At 45.0% G+C, this 15,377-nt stretch overlaps 1 long non-coding RNA gene across 1 annotated transcript in view; it reads right to left on the reverse strand.

Moving 5' to 3' along the window:
• Positions 1–12,645, reverse strand: part of LOC116475683 (uncharacterized) — a 71,355-nt gene extending 58,710 nt beyond the window's left edge. The window contains exon 1 of the long non-coding RNA XR_004249955.1: positions 12,363–12,645. This is a non-coding gene — a long non-coding RNA (uncharacterized LOC116475683). The remainder of the gene's footprint in view (positions 1–12,362) is intronic.
• Between the last annotated feature and the right edge of the window lie 2,732 nt (positions 12,646–15,377).

Genomic DNA, 15,377 nt, shown 5'->3' on the forward strand with positions numbered 1-15,377 from the left:
TGCTGGACAGCCTGCGATGTACGGTACAGCCTCATATAGGGAAGAATTGGTTCATATGTCACACAACTTTCTAAAGAGCTGCTCAGGCAGTCTGGAGGGTGAAAAATCTATTTTTAATTATTTGAGCCTGGAACCTAATTCCTGTTTACACACAGAGTTTTTTGTTTGTTTGTTTGTTTTTGAGACGGAGTCTGCTCTGTCGCCCAGGCTGGAGTGCAGTGGCATGATTTGGCTCACTGCAACCTCCACCTCCCCAGTTCAAACAATTCGCCTGCCTCAACCTCCCTAGTAGCTGGGATCACAGGGGCCCGCCACCACACCCAGCTAATTTTTATATTTTTAGTAGAGATGGAGTTTCACCATGTTGGTCACCAGGCTGGTCTCAAACTCCTGACCTTAAGTGATCCGCTCGTCTCGGCCTCCCAAAGTGCTGGAATTACAGGCGTGAGCCACCACGCCCAGCCCCCTTTTTATACCCAAAGTATTGTTTGCACAGTGTTAATACACACCACATTTCCAGGAACTCAACTTTTGTGAAAATTCAGGGAAAAGCGTTCTTTGCTTTGTTCAGAACTTTACCTTAAGTCACTCACTGCTTTGGAAACACACATTATCCACAGTCACGCTGCTCCCAGTGCAATCTCCGGGACGATATATCTCTATTAGTTTGCATTTGTAGCTATCCCAATCATAGCAGTTTTGTATCTGACTATTTCATTGTGGTTTTTGGTGTAAATGTGCCTGAACATCTATATGTTGAAACACTTTTTTTTTTTTTTTTTTTTTGAGGCAGAGTCTTGCTCTTGTTGCCCAGACTGGAATGCAACAGTGCGATCTCGGCTCACTGCAACCTCTGCCTCCCGGGTTCAAGTGATTCTCCTGCCTCGGCCTCCTGAGTAGCTGGGATTACAAGGATGTGCCACCACACCTGGCTAATTTTGTATTTTTAGTAGAGATGGGGGTTCTCCATGTTGCTCAGGCTGGTCTCGAACTCCCGACCTCAGACGTTTTTGGTATAAGTTGCTTTTATTTTATTTCTTCTTTATATCAGAGTTAAGGAATTTATTACACTGATTTTGAGTGAGTTATATCGTTCATGTGTAAGTTAACGATATTATTCATGAATTCCAGTTCAGAAAAATTAAGAGACCATTTGAAATTATTTGTTATAAAAAGGGTTTTGAGCCAGGTGCAGTGTTTCACGCCTGTGATCCCAGTACTTTGGGAGGTTCAGGTGGGTGGATCACCTGAGGTCAGGAGTTCGAGACCAGCCTGACCAACATGGTGAAACTCTGTCCCTATTAAAAATAAAAAAATTAGCCGGATGTGGTGGCAGGCACCTGTAATCCCAGCTACTCAGGAGGCTGAGGCTGGAGAATTGCTTGAACCTGGGAGGCAGAGGTTGAAGTGAGCTGAGATCGTGCCATTGCACTCCAGCCTGGGGGACAGAGCGAGACTCTGTCTCAAAAAATAATAATAATAAAAATAAAAAGGGTTTTATAGGTTGGGAAAGTTGCTTGTGTGTATATCCTTCAAATGGCTCTTGTTACATATTGTCTTGTAATCTTGAATATATTTTTAAGAGACCATGAATCATCTGCCTACTAGATTATAAGTATCCTTAGGGGCTGGGAGCAGTGGCTCATGCCTGTAATCTCAGCACTTTGGGAGACCGAGGCGGGTGGATCATTTGAGCCCAGGAATTTGAGACAAGCCTGGGCAACATAGCAAGACCCTGCCTCTAACACACACACACACACACACACACACACACACACACACACACACACACGTATCCTTAGGGTGGGACTGAGTTTTATAAACTTGGTATTGTACTCACCACTTAGTTCAGTGTAATGCACATTATCTTAGTCTGTTTGGACCGCTATAGCAAAATACCACTGACTGAGCGGCGTAAACAACAAACATTTATTTCTCACCATTCTGGAAGCTGAGAAGCCTAAGGGGGTGCCAGTAGATTCATTGTCTGGTGAGGGCCCTCTTCCTCGTTTGCAGACAGCTGCCTTCTTGCAGGGCCCTCACACAGCAGAGAGAGGGAGCTCTGGTCTCTTCTTCTTATAAGGGCATGAATCCCATCATATGGCCCCCACCTCTCATGACCTAATCTAAACCTAAGTGCCTCCCAAAGGCCCCAACTGCAAATATTATCATATTGGGAATTAGGATTTCAACATATAAATTCTGGGGGAGGGCACAAACATTTAGTCCATAGCATACATATCGAACAATAAGAAATTGATCACATGACTATGTGAATACCACTCCATCCTCTCCTCAAATGCTCTGATAAGTTTCTACTATGTGCAAAGCACTGACAGGCTGGTGACAAAGGTCTTTAAGAAAGAGTTTGGTACTTTGTTACTCATGGGCCAGGCACAAAGCTCAACACATAAAGAATTTTGATATGGAGGCTGGAAGTAGTCCACAGGGGAAACAGAAACAAAATTCTGTGGGGTTGTAGAGAAGGAAACAATTCCAACACAGACGAGTGTGGAGTGGCAAATGCATTCATGAGTTCCTTTCCTTATATTTGTTTTTATTTATTGGATTGCCCAGTATCTTCTTTGCCCCATTGAATGTACGCTTCTTGAGAACCAGTCTCAAGTCCTCAAATTTCTTCATATTGCTGCCAAGCTCCAGTTTGTGTCAAGCAAAATCCCTTCTGTTTCTTGGAACAAATTCCATAAGCACAGTCTTTTCAACTGTATATAATAAGATGATTATGTGTGTATGTGTGTGTGTGCAGGCTAAATTGGTCTAGTAGTCAGGGGATCTGTATTTTATAGTATTTTATTTTATTTATTTATTTATTTTTTTGAGATAGTCTTGCTCTGTTGCCCAGGCTAGAGTACAGTGATACGAACATGGCTCAGTGCAGCCTCAACATGCTGGGCTCAAGCAATCTTCCCACCTCAGCCTCCCAAGTAGCTGAGACTACAGGTGTGCACCACCACGCCTGGCTTTTTTTTTTTTTTTTTTTTTTTTAGAGTTGGGGGGTCTTGCCATGTTGCTCAGGCTGGTCTCGAACTCCTAGGCTCGAGTGATCCTCCACCATGCCCGGCCTGGATTTTAATCTGCTGTTAATTTGATGAGATCATTTCACCACACTGCACCTCATTTTCTTCATCAGCAGAATAGAGAGAATGGGCTAGAGTCATGGTTCCCAAACTTGTCTGTTTTGGAGGATATTTTTAAAAAATACATAGTTCACTGGGCTCTGCTCCAAACTTGTTGAAACAAACTTTGGGAATGGAGCCCAGGTAACTAGATTTTAAAGTATATCAGGTCATTCTGATAGGTGGCCAATTTGCTTTTCAAACTTCAGTGTGCCTACAAATCACCTGGGGAATCTGGTTAGGATGCAGATTTTGATTTGTTAGGTCTGAGTAGGATCAGAGAGTCTGCACTTTAACAGCTCTCAGGTGATGCCGATGCTGTTGATCCATGAACCACACTTTGAGTAGCCAGGAATAAAGCATTTTTAAGTCTTTTAGCTAAATACTCACCTGCATCAACTGCTAGTGAGTAATGTTATACAAGATAACCCTTAAAATTGTCCATGTTTAGTATAAGATGACCTAGCTAAGTTAAATTGTCATGATAGAGTATGGAATCATTATTTATTTATTTTAGAGATGGGGTCTCACTATGTTGCCCAGACTGGTCTCAAACTTTTGGGCTGAAGTGATCCTCCTGCCTCAGGCTCCCAAAGTGTTGGGATTACAGATGTGAGCCACCACACCCAGCCCATTTTCTTCACTTACAAATTGTAAGTGATATTTGCACAACCATAAAAAAGAATGAAATTATGTCCTTTACAGCAACACAGATACAGCTGGAGTCCATCATCCTAAGCAAATGAATGCAGGAATAGAAAACCAAATACCGATGTCCTCACTTGTAAGTGGGAGCTAAACGTTGGGTACTCATGGATACAAAGATGCCAACAATAGACACTGAGGACTACTCGTGGGAGATGGAAGGGAGGCTGCAAGGGTTGAAAAACTAACCATTGGGTACTATGCTCACTACCTGGGTGATGGGATCAATCATACCCTAAACCTCAGCATCACATAATATACCCATGTCTGTTACCCAAATGCCAGAGGTTCAGTCTAGGTCCTGCTGCTTGCCACACAAAAAGCCAATCGCTGAGACAAAGAGTATTGCCAGGGAAGAAGGCTTTAATTGGGTGCTACAGCCCAGGAGATGGGAGATCAGTCTCAAATCCATTTCCCCAACTGACTAAAATGAAGAGTTTATATAGCAGGGAAGAAATGAAGCCATGTGTGGGAAAATAGGAATTCAAGAGGGGTAAGGAAGAGGGGTTGGTCAACAAGAAGCAGGTGGCCAGTTAGGCAGTCTTGATAGGTGAGGGGCTCTGGTGTCTCACTGTCCAGATGCTATGATCTGGTAAGTTTTAGTTCCTTGCCACTATCTGGGAGGGTTGATGGTTGGTTTCCTGAGAAAGAAACTCAGATAAGACAAATGTAACTTTCTCAAGTTTTAAGACTGGGAGGATCAATTTCTATGTTTATTCAAAGAAACCAGAAACATCAGTTCTATGGGACAATTGGGCTGGTTTTAGTCCTCTGCCCCTCTTTCTATTTATCAGTCCTTGATATGGTTTGGCTGTGTCCCTACCTCTCATCTTGAATTCCCACATGTTGTAGGAGGGACCCAGTGGGATATAACTGAATCATGGGGGCAAGTCTTTCCCATGCTGCTCTCATGATAGTGAATAAGCCTCACAAGATCTGATGGGTATATAAAGAGGAGTTCCCCTGCATAAGTTCTCTTTCTTTGCCTGCTGCCATCCATGTAAGACATGACTTGCTCCTCCTTGCCTTCTGCCATGATCATGAGGCCTCCCCAACCATGTGGAACTGTAAGTCCATTAAGCCTCTTTCTTTTGTAAATTGCTCAGTCTCAGGTATGTTTTATCTGCAGTGTGAGAACAGACTAATACAGTAAATTGGTACCAATAGAGTGGGGAGCTGTTGAAAAGATACCCAAAAATATAGAAGCAACTTTGGAAAAATATGGAAGCAACTTTGGCAGAGGTTGGCACAGTATGGAGAAGAAGACAGGAAAATATAGGAAAGTTTGAAATTCCCTAGAGACTTGTTGAATGGCTTTTTCTAAAACGCTGATGATGTGGACAGGAAATCCAGGCTGAGATGATCTCAGATGGAGATGAGGAACTTGTTGGGAATTGGAGCAAAGGTAACTCTTGCTATATTTTAGCAAAGAGACTGGTGGCATCTTGCCCCTGCCCTAGAGATTTGTGGAACTTTAAACTTGAGAGAGATGATTTAGGGTACCTGGTGGAAGAAATTTCTAAGCAGCAAAGCTTTCAAGAGGTGACTTGGGTACCGTTAAAGGCGTTCAGTTTTATAAGGGAAGCAGAGCATAAAAGTTTGGAAAATTTGCAGCCTAACAATGCGATAGAAAAGATAATTCCATTTTGTGAGAAGAAATTCAAGCCAGCTGCAGAAATTTGCATAAGTAACAAGGAGCCGAATGTTAATCCCCAAGGCAATGGGGAAAATGTCTCCAGGGCATGTTAGAGACCTTTGCAGCAGCCCCTCCCATCACAGGCCTGGAGGTTTATGAGGAAAAAATGGTTTCATAGGCTGGGCCCAGGGTCCTTCTGCTGTGTGCATTCTAGGGACTTGGTGCCTGTGTCCCAGCTACTCCAGCCATGACTAAAAGGGGCCAATGTACAGCTCAGGCCGTGGCTTCAGAGGGTGCAAGCCCCAAGCCTTGGCTACTTCCACGTGATATTGAGCCTGCAAGTGCACAGAAGTCAAGAACAGAGGTTTGGGAACTTCTGCCTAGATTTCAGGAAATGTGTGGAAATGTCTGGGTTCCCAGGCAGTAGTTTGCTGCAGGGGTGGGGCCCTCATGGAGAATGTTTGCTAGGGCAGTATAGAAGGGAAATGTGGGGTCAGAGTCCCCACACAGAGTCCCTACTGCAGCACTGCCTAGTGGAGCTGTGAGAAGAGGGCCACCATCCTCCAGACCTCAGAATGGTAGCTCCACTGACAGTTTGCATCATGTGCTTGGAAAAGCTGCAGACACTCAATGCCAGCCCATGAAGGCAGCCAGGAGGGATGCTGTACCCTGCAAAGCCCTAAGGGTGGAGCTGCCCAAGACCATGGGAACCCACCACTTTCATCAGCATGACCTGGATGTGAGACGTGGAGTCGAAGGAGATCATTTTGAAACTTTAAGCTTTAACTGCCCTGCTGGATTTCAGACTTGTATGGGGCCTGTAGCCCCTTTGTTTTGGCCAATTTCTCCCATTTGGAATGGCTTTATTTACCCAATGCCTGTACCCTATTGTGTCTAGGAAGTAACTAACTTGCTTTTGATTTTACAGGCTCATAAGTGGAAGGGATTTGCCTTGTCTTGGATAAGACTTTGGACTGTGGACTTTTCAGTTAATGCTGAACTGAGTTAAGACTCTGGGGGACTGCTGGAAAGACATGATTGGTTTTGAAATGTGAGGACATGAGATTTGGGAGGGGCCAGGTGCAGAATGATATGGTTTGGCTGTGTACCCACCCAAATCTCATCTTGAATTCCCACATGTTGTGGAAGGGACCCTGTGGAAGGTAACTGAATCATGGGGGCAAGTCTTTCCCGTGCTGTTCTCGTGATAGTGAATAAGCCTCATGAGATATGATGGTTTTATAAAGAGGAGTTCCCTTGCACAAACTCTCTTTGCCTGCTGCCATCCATGTAAGACATGACTTGCTCCTCCTTGCCTTCTGCCATGATTGTGAGGCCTTCCAGCCATGTGGAACTGTAAGTCTCTTAAACCTCTTTCTTTTGTAAATTTCCCAGTCTCAGGTATGTCTTTATCAGCAGCGTGAAAACAGACTAATACAGTTCTCCATCATGAGGAAACCGGTCATCAATCTTTTTGGCTGCTTCATGCTGAGGAGGGGTGTTGTGGGCAGCTCCATACCATGGGTAAACACTTGGCCACCCAGGAATCAAAGGTTAATCCAATATTATAATTTCTTCTGAAACACAGTCTTTCTCCCCTGCCAGTTCCCCTCCTCCACCAAAGACAAATCACTGCAGAGCCATCTTTTCTTGATATTACACAAACATTTTATTCAAAAGCAAAAAAAAAAAAAAAAAATTTACCCCAATATAGTCTCAGGTATTTTGCTATAGCAGAACAGACAGACTCGGGCACTTTGCCTGCTCACCTCTTATCTTCAGGTGAGAGGCGTCAGGCATCTCCACCCCACAGTCCTGCTGACAGCACCCTAACATACTCACAGGTGGGAAGCAGGAACTTAGGGGTGGGTTCCAGGGAAGAGAGGTGTCATGATGAGAAACACTTGTGGGGCCTGAGCTGACCCAGGCGGCCGAGGGAGGAAGAGAGCGTCAGGCAGGAGAACCAATGTGGACATGAAGAGAGGAAGGTGGGATGAGCCCCTGGAAGGGAAGGGGCCACCACGATGCCAGGCTCACCTCTGCCATTGAATGACTGCTCGGTGACTCCTCATAGTCTGCAAAGCAACCTCCTCATAATCTATAGCTCACCAAGTCAGACTACCAATTTAGGATGTAAACAAGGCTGAGTAATTTTATCTTTCTTCCCGCAATCTAGGCACTCAGTCTCCCCTGCAAACTTGTGCGTCTCGTGACAGCCACACTTAAGGACAGCAGCAGGAAGCTGGAGGATCATTCCCCCTGGCTGCTGTCCCAGCTGTATTTGCCTCTGGGCATAGTGACTATCTAAGATCTGGAACAACCTCTAAGAACAGGGGACAACCTTGACGTCTGAGAGAACATTACAGCTGGGGAAAGCTTGCTCCAGCAACTTCCCTCTCACTGTGTTCTCTCTGACCTCTTCATCACTTTTCCTGAAAAGGGAGGGAGCTGAGGAAAGGCATACAAGTCGTTTGGGTTATTGAGGCCAGAGGAAGAGTTCCAGATTTAAACGATATCAATCCAGCTATAAACCACGCGATCCACTGAGTATCAACTGACATGAAGACACAAAAGTGAATCCTCGCTTAAACTAATGTGAGGGGAATGAAAATTATTCTGCTCTTACAGGAGCACTGCCTGGCTGAGCAGGTGGTCTGGGCCAGCCACACAGGGTTTGGTAGAAGGACTCCTGTCCCTGTCAACTCACAGCAAATGGACTTGGCTTCTTTCTTAGGGCCCTCCAGGATACAGGCTCCCCATTGTGCCTTGAGAATGAAGTCCATTTGCGCTGAAGAGGGAAGAGGGAATTTTACATTTGCTTACATTAGAAGGCACTGTAGCCAATGAGAGCCAAATAACCCAAGAATTTTGGCACTAGAAGGGACTTTAGGCCATTTAATTCACACTCGTCATTTTAGACAGAGAAACTGAGAAAGAAAGAAGAAAGAGATTTGTCCAAATTCACTGGTAAATTCTCAGCAAAGTTGAGTCTAGAATCTAGCAGACACTCAGACCCATCCTCCTCCCTTTCCCTGCTGCCTCCATGGAAAACTTGGTGGTTTTCCTGGCTTGTCGTGGTTTTCTGAAAGCCTTTGGATTATCAGAGCTCGCATTCACCTAGGCTTATTTCCTCAACTCACCAGCTGGGGCTAAATGAGGCTCAAAGACCAGTGGGAAGAGAGTTCTTGCTGAAGGGTGCATGGTGGACTGAGAGAGAGGGACTATGAATTAGATTCATGACTTTACACTACCTACTTGAGAACTTCATTTTCAAATGTGCAAGGAGAAACAGACACTCTTACTACACCCAACTAATCATTCAGCATGTGTCAGGTCCAGTGAGGTGAACAGGTGCAAACAGAACTCTTGGGGCATGGTTGATTCTGCATCAGTAAGCCATGATCTCACCATAAAAAATATCAGTCACCTCCTGTGGTTGGACACAAGTAGAGACTGTAGGTCCCCACCCCGATTAGCTTGCTACCAAGTGGAGCTGTTGCAATAAATGCAAGTCTCAGCTCAGACCACATTTCATCAAATGCAGGGATCTTTGTTAGATATCAGATTATATTAATCTTTTAAAACCTTGCTAAGAGGAGAGATTTCTCTCTCTCTCTCTCTCTCTCTCTCTCCTTGCAACTTCCGGCTCCCCCAAACAAAAACAGCAGAAATACCCAGGCAAGAGGGGGTTGCTGTCCTAGGCTCTGTCCTTTAAAGGGTCTCTTTCTGCGCCTCCTATGCACCCTCTTTCCATAGGTGATGAGTCACAGGGCTCAGGGAATGTGTCTGCACCTGTGACTCATCACCAGTAGAAAGCCCATCCTATACCCCACCTAGACCACTCTTTGGTGCCCAGGATCCCAAGGGCCCTGAACTCACTTCAGGCCTCTTCAGAGGGTCTGAGTCCTGAGGATCATCTGTCTCTTAGCTGTCCTCATCCCTAGGCCACCAGGCAGCCATTTATAAAGAATGGACTATGCAGACTGGGGTGTCTTCAATATGGGATGAGGGATGGAGCTGGGAGCAGACAGAGAACGGAGACACTGGGACAAGCAGATGGAACTGTGAGTCCAAGAATTCTATATCCAAACTTGATATTCTAAGTCCCTCTGAATATATATTTTTCAAGGCAAGAGGATAGAGTATGTTCTATATTATGGTTTCTTGGCTGGATTTATAGCTTTTAGATGTTTAAACATATGCTATGTGGGTCTCCATTTGCACTCTTGCCCCAGCCTGAAAATGTTGGAGACAAGTTTTTGAAGCAAACACAAAGACTGGTTTCCTATGGTTACATGGTGGCGGGCAAGGGGAGAGTGGTCTTATCCTTGGAGATGTCACACCAGTGGGCGCTAGACTCCCAGCCCTACACAGATGGCATAATTATTGGGCTTGATCATTTTTAGCCCTTATTCACACAAGACAATTAGTCCTATTAGATTACTACTAACCAAACAAAAAAAATCTGCTGGTTTGCCAAATCAACAATTACTTTTAACACTTTTTGTGCAAATAAAGGAAACTCAGTTGTTGACACAGACTAGAGTTCACTTGTTTGTGTTATCCACTAATTAATCAACCCTAAAGAGTAAAAGCAGATTAGGATTAATTGGTTTACACACATATTCCATTACTTATGCTACAGTATTTAAAAATAATGACCACAAGGCCGGGTGTGGTGGCTCATGCCTGTAATCCCAGCACTTTGGGAGGCCGAGGTGGGCAGATCACTTGAGATTGGAAGTTCGAGACCAGCCTGACCAACATAGAGAACCCTCGTCTCTACTAAAAATACAAAATTGGTGGGGCGTGGTGGCACATGCCTGTAATCCCAGGTACTCAGGAGGCTGAGGCAGATGAATTGCTTGAACCCAGGAGGCAGCAGTTGTGACGAACTGAGATTGCACCATTGCACTCTAGCCTGGGCCAACAAAAGCGAAACTCCATCTCAAAAATAAATAAATAAATAAATAATAATAATAATAATGACCACAAATACAGCATAGCAGCCAGCCTGCCAGAGTCCCCCTTTTGTTTCTAAACTGGACACACCTACGTGGGGTGGTGGCTGTGGGCAGCAGCTGTCAGAATGAGGAATCTACAAGACTCCAGAAGCCCAGAACAAAGGCTCGTCTCCCTGCAGAAAGGGCATGCCAGCCCCTAGGATGATGTATATCACCGTTTCAGACAATCCTTTTTTAACTCAATAAACCACATCCCCCAGGCCTATGCCCAGGTTTGGGGTTCTAAGATACTTACTGCACAATGTTTACGTAAAATCATTCTTCTTTTCTGTGCTGGTGCTCCATATTAAGCAACTTCCTTTTATCTGCACTTATGTTACAGGACTTAAGAATTTTCTACTTACATCCACTTAGGGGCTTTCCATGGGCATATTTGGCCATGACCCACCACATGCTGTTTTTCCAGCTTTTTGCTGTGTTTACTTTTCATGTAAACTCGGGTTATTCCGATAATTGTTTTCCAGTAATTTGGAGAGTTATAGGAATGCAACATTGAGCCCAAAAGGCAAGATCAAAACTAAAATTTGTGACATTAAATATCCAAGAGTTCTATCCAAAATCTTCTAGAAAGTTAATGAGAACCCCAAGGCAAATCAACTGGAAGAAAAATATTTACCATTTAGCACTAGACAGTTGCAGGTACAAATCTTAGTCTACAGAAATGTCGACCAGCTAATCAGTGGGTTCCATTCCCATTCACCCAGGACACACAATACCACATTCAAGAATTCCCTAATGAATATACAGTTCTTACTTTCTCTGTGACACACCTCCCCTGGTCCAAGTCCCCAGAGACTGGAGACAGGGAACTTCAAGTGGAGCACCACACATTCTCCTAAATCTCTTGTGTAAGTCAGAGCCCTTCCTTTACACACAAGGGCTTTAAAAACTCAAAAGCCAGGAAAATGGGCTTCTATATCTCTGTCCCCTGTTGACCATCCCTTCACTAAGACGATGAGGACAGACTAACCTTGCTCAAAAAAGCAAGAAGTACTTTGGGAGGCCAGGGCGGGGGGATCACCTGAAGTCAGGGATTCGAGACCAGCCTGGAGAACATGGCAAAACGCTGTCTCTACTAAAAATACAAACATTAGCTGGGTGTGGTGGCGCATGCCTGTAATCCCAGCTACTTGGGAGGCTGAGGCAAGAGAATCACTTGAACCTGGGAGATGGAGGTTGCAGTGAGTGGAGATCGCGCCACTGCACTCCAGCCTGGGCAACAGAGTGAGAATCTGCCTCAGAATAAATAAATAAATAAATAAATATAAAGTAAAATAAAATAAAATAAAAAACAAGAAGAGAAGTAGCTGAGAGGGTTAAGAAAGAAATACAGGAGGAAGAAAACTATATAATACTTCAAAATTAATATCCAACCGTAATACTAACAGAGTTTTGAATATATTTCCATATAGCCTGTTGATAAAAAAAACTTTCTTTAAAATATAGATATGATTATAAGCCTCCGACAGTTTCACGTTCCCCACAAAGGAAGTATTAGAAAGATCCTCCTACATTTGGAAAATGAAGTGCTGGCACCACTGAGATATTTGTCTGGGAGACCTACTATTTGCATGGGCAGAGAAAACATTCACATGGAATATTCAACCGCAATAGCATCAGATCCTGGGAACAAAACTAACAATTTCCCAAACACTTCCAAAACATAGCTCTGACCTCTACTCCATCAAAAATTCTGATTTAATTTTAGGAGAGTCTGCTCTATTTCTTAAATCAAATGTCCCTATCTCTCTTGCACCGTGAATGCTCTGAATCGACCAGTAAGACAAGAACAACATTAAAACCAAGAGTGAGGGCGGTTTCAGCATCATCTTGCTCTCCTCCAAGACTTCCCCTGGTTACCTTGCTCCTTTCTCCCTGCCAGACCTTGAGTTCTCTTTTCCAAAACATGGCTTGAGCACCTCCTTGAAGAAGTCTTCCTCATGTCTCTTATCTTGTTCTAATCACCCCATGGCTAGCGTAAGTAGCACAGATCCCATCTGCATTCCAGCTATATGTGTTCCTGTTGTTTCTTCCTGTCTTCTCTTTAGCCTATAAGCTCTATTGTACAAGGTCTACACACTCACATCCACTGTAGTACCCATAACCATGTTGCACAATATTCTGCATACAGAGGGAACTTAATAATTTTTGCAGTTTGACTTTTGGCTCTCTATTCTGGCTCCTGGGTAATCATTTATCAGCAAACAAATTAGTTATCAGTGAAACAGCCATGGTTTCCAGAGTTAATCATTTGTATTTCCACTGCTGGAAAAAACAACACATACCACTTTCCTTGCAGAGAGGCATGCGGTCAGAATGTCACTGGCAGATCTCGCCTGAGAGTTTTGACACTTGTAACTCTGACCTGGAAAGGTGAATCAACTTTTATTTTGATTCATGTGTTTTTCCAGGTTCCTTTAGCCTAAACGCATAAAAGTCAGCGAACGTGATCACCATAATACTGGTAACAACAATGACAAAGATATACACATACAGTCACTGGCTGAACACCCACCAGCAAGATTGCTGGAAACCAAGCCTCACCGCACCTGCCGGAGCATCCAGGACCACCTACTCAGTGCAGGCTCAGCAGCCATGCCTACCTTTGTCCATCCCAGGTATGGCTCCCCCAGCTGCCAGGGCTACTTCTCTCTCTTCTAGAGGCTGCTGTTCCTGCTGGCACACAGCACCTGCCTCCCAGCTCTAAGCCTGTGGGGCAGCCAGGAGAGTCTTGCCTCTGGCCTCTGTTGGTCCCATACTTCCAGGTGAGTGGCTTTGCACAGCAGCCTAGACCTGGGGAACTTTTCAAGGGAGAGGGCTTCTTTCCCTCCCTAACTCCCTTACCCTCACCCAACCCCACTCCATACTGGCCCTTTACCATCGCCAGTTGTTGCCTTGCCAGGTACTGGTGGAACACCTATATCTCTCCCTATCACAGGGCTTGGACACACAGGCGTTGGAGTCAGATAGGCTGTGTTTCAATTTTGAACCCCCTACACCAATTGCTTCTCTTTTCTGAACCTCAATTTTGTCATCCACAAAATGGAGATAGTATAATAATACCTGCCTTTTGGTGGTGTTGTTAGAATTAAGCAGTAATGTCACTTGTAATGATAACAGCTGTACTGACCAAGGGACTTGTACGTGCTGGGTGCCATGCAGTGTTTTGTACCTCTTCTTGGAGCCCAGCATGGCATCTAGCCCAGAACAAGTAGTTAGCAGCTTCCTTCCCCCTCTTCTTCTTTCTTTTCTTCTCCCTCCTTCATTCCCTAAATCAAGTAGGACCTGGGGGTGCAGCATTTGGTCCCTTGTGGGGGCTTTTTCCTCTCTGCAGCATCTTCCCTTCTTCTACAGGCCATCTGAGAGAACCCAGACCCCTACCCCCAGACTCTCCACCCACCAGAAACAGGAGCCTTTTCACTCTCCTGTCCAAGTCCCCCACCTAACGGGGTAAATCCATTTCTGTTTCCAGCCAGGTTTCCAAGCTCCATCCCCATGTTGGGGCTCTGCACCTGGTGTTCTGTTGCTCCAGGGAACACAGATGGCCGATAGCTAGAGATAAGGCCAGTTCTGTGTCCTCCTGGACCACAGAATGTGCCCCTGAGAGCCCTTTCCTTCTACTTCAGCACACAGGCAGGCCATTTGCGCCAGGAATGCTGCAAAACACTGACTGGACACAAATAATCAATGCTTAAGCATAATGGTCTCCAACGGAGCAAGAGAAGGTCAGGAACGAGCAGGGCATAGCCATCCCCCTATCCTGGGGGAGGCAGTCAAGAGGAAGGGCCCCTGGGGAAAGAGGGAGCTGCACCTCGCATCAGGGGAGGGGTGAGTGGAACACCAAGAATTACTGGACTTCAGGGGCCATCCTGTTGTGGGCTAGCCTCTGAAGAACCTTTAGTAGATTTTGCCACACTTGACCCTGGCTCTGGTGCACACGCCTCCATTGCCTCAGCAAGGCTGCTGAGCTCTCCCTCTCCCTCTGTTCCATTCTTGCTCACATAAGGCCCTGAAGAGCATCTCTTTGTGTTTATTCATATGCACCAAATCTCATCCACAACACGCTTCAGTAGTCACAGACACTTTAAATCCTACTGTTAAAATCCATTTCCTTGCTTCTATGCCATTCCATTCCTTCCACTCTCCCCCAGTTGTTCTCAAAGGAAACCATGCATCAAACATTTGAGCCTCCCTCATCAGTTCTTACTCCAAGTCTCCAGGGCCGTGTGACTGTCTATAATCTAATTTCCTATGGGGTCAATATAAAATTCAAACACTTCATCAACAGACCACAGCAACTGTGGCCTCCACTTTCTACCTTCTTGTCCTGGGCAGGGCTAGGCCTGGTCACTTTCAGGACACTGAGACTTTCCTGCCGTCTACATCAAAAAAAGGGACCACCCGCAGCAGAGGCAAAGACTTTAAGAATGTGCCCTGATGGACAGTATTTACCTCCCTCTGGCCAGGAGGACAGGAACAGCAGAAACTCTCACTACCTAACAAGAGAAACAAGGTTGAATGTCTCCAGAAGTCATGAAGTCAGAGAAATCATATGAATAAACAGACACTAAGCTCTGGTGCAGTCTAAGTGATTTATGTTCACTGTATCTTTACAATAATCCTGGGGGTTAAGTACTGTTACTCTCCACTTCCAAAGTAGACAAGTAAATAGTAGACAAGTAAGTGGAGGCTCACAATGGCTCTATAACTGTCCCATGATCACACAGGCCAAGGCACAGAGGAAAATAATGGATGCATCCCTCCCCTTTTGCTTTAGGAAGGGTGGTCCCCAGGGCCTGGTCTGGAAGACACAAAAAAGATTTAAAAAAGATGGACTACTCAGCATAATAAAATGATGGAGGGTTGCCAAATTGG

The sequence above is a fragment of the Hylobates moloch genome, unplaced genomic scaffold, assembly GCF_009828535.3.
Source record: "Hylobates moloch isolate HMO894 unplaced genomic scaffold, HMol_V3 SCAFFOLD_2, whole genome shotgun sequence".
Taxonomy (NCBI): Eukaryota; Metazoa; Chordata; class Mammalia; order Primates; family Hylobatidae; genus Hylobates; species Hylobates moloch.